The 4913-nt window shown below is 34.4% G+C and overlaps 1 pseudogene; it reads left to right on the plus strand.

Annotated features, from left to right (window-relative positions):
• Positions 1-266: 266 nt before the first annotated feature.
• On the plus strand, positions 267-4541 carry LOC118539391 (metallothionein-1C-like; annotated as a pseudogene).
• The last annotated feature ends 372 nt before the right edge of the window (positions 4542-4913 follow it).

The following is a 4913-nucleotide window of genomic DNA, read 5'->3' on the forward strand; positions in this document are numbered from 1 at the left end:
ATTCTATTTTGTGTGATTTCCAATAGAAAAAAAATATGGTGTATGTATAATTGCTTTCTTCAAGTATATGTCTATACTACAAGCAGAAGAGCACTTCATTTTTCTTAAGTGTTCTGGAGAAACAACTATACTTATAATTTTACTCATCTGATGATGGTAAGAATTTCCAACAGATCAGTTTCTTGCTCTGTGCTTATAAACCTTGTTTCTTTCTCCTGCTGCCATGGCCTTAGACCAGTTGCTAAAGGACACATCCATATTACAGTATGAGCTATGAACCTGGACCTTTGGATCTCAATGGTAAGTAGGTTGACACCATTGCCAATAGCAGTACACCTGGAAGCTACTTCTATAAAGAAACGAAACTGACTGTAAGCCATATTATATATCCCATTAATCTCAATCTTAATGTACCAAATTAGATCCCCCTTGGGTTGATTCTCCAAATCCCATAGTGACTCCAGTACCATTTATAATGCGGATAAGTGATGGAAGGGAAATGCTTGAGGTATGTCTTTAATGTTCCCAGGTCCATAAACAAACAAGCACACAAACAAACCATTGAGATCTAAGATACAATAAGATGAGACCAGGCCTCCAGGCCACACCAGTGTCTCCCGGTGTCACCTGTTTTGGACCTCTGTCCTCCCCTTGACTCAAACTAGACCCCAACTGCTCCTACTCCACCCGTGGTTCCTGCACCTGTGTCAGCTCCTGCACATGCAGAGTGCAAATGCACCTCCCGCAGGAAAAGTCACTGCTCTTGCTACCGCGCAGGCTATACCAAGTGTGCCCAGGGCTGCCTCTGCAAAGAGGCACTGGACGAGTGCCACGACTGTGCCCGATGTGGAGGAGAGCCTGTTCCAGATGGAAATAGATCAACATGTACAAACCTGCAGTTTTCTGTACCCAGTTGCTACATTCTGATTTCTGTGAAATATTTGAATGAGGTTAAATTCATCTAGACACCCCCCCCAAAAAAATGTATAAGGAGAGGACAGAGTGGAGATAACAATAGACTATCAGGGGTAATAATATATGTAGTAATAAGGATTTATGCAATAGAAGGAACTAAGGATTAATAAAACAATGAGAAAATTCTTCCAGGAAAATGTTAGTAATTTCTAGCACCACACTACCTATCCTATCTCAGTAAGACATAGGAGTTAAGCAGTAGGTTGTGAATAATAGAGCAGGGAGAAATACTGGAGGTGTTTTACTGACATTTCTGAACATGTAATTCTATCCTGATACAAACTCTTTCAGTGGAAGAAAAGAAAAATAGGAAATACTTCTGACATTATTTTATGGAGCTATAATAACCATGATATAAAAAATATCATGGTGTAATAGAGAATAAAATTATATTTTGCCTTACTCATGAACACAGAATCAAAAACTTTAAGCCAATTTTAGCAAAAGTGGTATCAATTTATTTTTTAAATGCATCATGGCTAAGATGGGTTTATCCAATGAATACAAGATGCTTTATATATAATGATGTCAACATAATTCACCACACTAGTAGATTAAAGGAGAAAAATTATTATCTCACCAGACATATTAAAGTTATTTGTTTTGAAATTCAGCATCTTAGGAAACTAGGAATTGAAAGAAAACCAAATGCAATAAGGACTATCTATCAAAAATCAATTGCTAAAAACATACATAAAAAAGAATTGTCACAAACACTATTTTGAAAATCAGGATCAAGACAAACACTACTATCCAGAACTGTCTATGAGAATCTTGCTGATGTTACCATTAAATAAAGACATAAATGACTAAATAAAAAATTAAGAAAGAAATAAAATTTCCTTACTTGAGGATGTCTACATAAAAATAACAAGAATAAATAAGAGTTGAAGTACATAGTGAATAGAAGATAAATTGATAATTTCCACTCCAAATCAATATGTTAGAAAATGTAATATTTACAGAATATCATTTACAATAGCACATAAAACATAGAGCACATAGAAGAAATCTAATTGAAATATAATAGGAAAGTATAAAACTTTACTGGAAGGCATAAAAATCTGTAAGTAGGAATGTAAACTATACTCATAGAGAAGAAAACCCAATTGAAAAAGTATAATGTCAGTTTTCCCCTAAATTAATCTATACATTCAATGCAATTCCAATTAAACTCCAAATATAATTTTGACTAGAGATTGACAAATCAATTCCAAAATGTGAAAAGGGCCAAGAATAATTATAAGCTTTTTTGAAAGTCAATGAGGTGATTTCAAGATATATTTTAAAGTTGTAGTAGTTAAGACTATGAAATTGATACAAGAATAAACAAAGAGAACTACATTTAAAGTAGTGTATGCTGAAACAGAATGGTTCATGAAAGTAAACTTGGTTTATAACAAGGTAAACTGCAGCAGATTGGGATGGATCATCCAATAAATGGTACTGGGACAGAGGGTATGATAGTAGGAAAAAAAAAAGAGTATACCTTACACCATGCCCAAAAATCAATTGTAAACAAAATAAATTCTAGAAAGTAAAACTTGAAACTTTTAGAAGATAATGAAGAAAATATATCACAATGTGGTATAGAAGGAATTTTTTAATCAACTCCCCTGAAGTAAAAATCATAAAGGAAAAAAAATGAACAAATTTGTCAACAATAAAAATGAAAATTGTTACACATCAAGACACTTAAAACATAAAAATACAATATACAGACCAAAATGGATAGGTATCCAATACAGAAATTAATACAAACAAATATGAAAACAACTCATTCAAAATAGGGCAAATGATACATAGAACAATTTACAGAAGAGAAATCTTACAAAACCAATAAATGTTGAGCAGATGCCCAACCACCTCAGTATTCAGGAAAATAAGAATTAAAATGACAAAATATTATTTCGTAGGTAATCATATTGACAACATTTTAAACATCAGTCAGTACCAAGAGATGGTGAGAATTCTCACAGCTGGCGGCAGTGGGTATGTTTAACCATTTGGGGGGTAATTGACTGTACCTAGCGAAGTTGAAAACACATATCCATTAACCTAGCAGTTTAAACCTAGAGAAAAATCTCACAAATATGTACAAGGAGACAGAAAAGCATTATTTGAAATAAGGAAAAAATAATGGCAATAACTTAAATCTCCATTAAGAGTAAAAAGAAAAATAAACCATAGGAGATTCATGCAATGGAATACTCTATATATTAGTGATACAGGAAGGTGAATGCAGGATTGTTGAAGTAAGCCACTGACTTTTAAACTGTCCCATTTCTAAATAGATGCAATACTGAGGTAAGCTCTGTACAATTTATTTCTTCTTTATTAGATTTTAATTAACAAGCCTAATTAACAATTACGGACGACTATGTTGTCCGTAAAACATATAATCAGCAGAGCTATTTTTGTTGTGGAAGTACCCTTTTCACAGAGATGTCCCTATTCAAGGGCTGAATGGATAACATATGTGAACATGTCCTTTGAATAAGATCCTGTAAGCCCATAAGGAACTTTGATGAGTCTATGAAAAACACTGAACATGATTCTTAGTGATCCAATCATATACAGCATTACTAAGAGCTTCTGCGCCTTTCTCCGGCTAGAGAGAAACTTAGTTATGTTTGAGGGTCTCATTGATGACCGAAATGCTCCTCCCCTAATCATCACTGCAACACATACACATACACACATACACACTTCGTTGCTAATGAACCAAGAAGAAACATTAATAGCAAATCTACTAATAAGTATGCAACACCAAGAAGATCAAAAGGGATTGGTTCAAATACGTATCTGAATGTAAAAGGACCTTATTGCCTGCATCCAGTTTTCCTGAATCTCCACCTGGTGTGCCAAACTTAGCATATCAAGTAGGCAGCATGCATTTTGAAGAGGGTAGAAGTCTTATTTTACACACCAGAGTAAGGTAATTTTATATGTGCTCTAAGAGTGGATTAAGTAGTTACAGACAATTGTTAAGCTACTAAAATAATCATGAAGAAGAATGGATAGAAGAACAGATCCTTGCAACAAACCCATGTTAATTACCCTTGCAGCTGGGAGATCAATTTGCATAGAGTCTTTGAAGCCTGTCAGGTATGAATTGAACCACTGAGCTGCTACATTTGATAATCCAGCCCTTGAGCTTCTTTTTTTTTCCCCCTGAAGATGTTGTTTCAGCCTACCAGGCAGCGTTTCTCATATAAAAGTACTCATTTCTAATTAATTTGGTCCTGTACTTAACACACACACACACATTTGTGACTTTTAAAGAAATTATCAACGAAATATTGTCAAAAGGATGGGTATTCTTCATTACAAATAGGAAAAAAGAAATATTTGTATTTCTAAGTTTTAGGTTTAGTTTTTAAATTCTGGGAACTCAAGAACCATCCTGAGACATTCATAGATTTGCAGATGGCTAATGATAATGAGGCTGTATTATAAAAAGTCTTACCTGTATTAACTCATGTGGTATTCACAACTGCCATATGAAGTAGGTAATAAGCTTTCTTCTTTTTACCCACAGGAAAATGGAGGCACAGCTGCGATAAGTTGAGTGACTACAAAGTCACTCAGTGAAGCACATACCAGGGTCAGAATCTAAATCCGGAGAGCCTCTTTCCAAGCACATTGTGGGCTGGCCTACCTTTTCTCCCCTAGAAGTCTACACTGCATTGCCTCTCTAAGGAGGGAGATTTATTTTCTATTTAATCATACTAACTTCAACAGAAACGGAAACACAGGGATTCATAACACTTAGTAATATTTATCCACTAGAATGATTTGCCTATTTCTGGATTTTGAAAATTAAAGAGCTAAGAGAGGTACAATGGGAAAAAGGAATAGGAAAAATGTGAGAGAGGGAAAAAAAACAAAGAAACTGGATAGAACTCTACTAAGGTTAATGGTGTTTTTAGAAAATG

The sequence above is a fragment of the Halichoerus grypus genome, chromosome 9 (assembly GCF_964656455.1).
Source record: "Halichoerus grypus chromosome 9, mHalGry1.hap1.1, whole genome shotgun sequence".
Taxonomy (NCBI): domain Eukaryota; kingdom Metazoa; phylum Chordata; class Mammalia; order Carnivora; family Phocidae; genus Halichoerus; species Halichoerus grypus.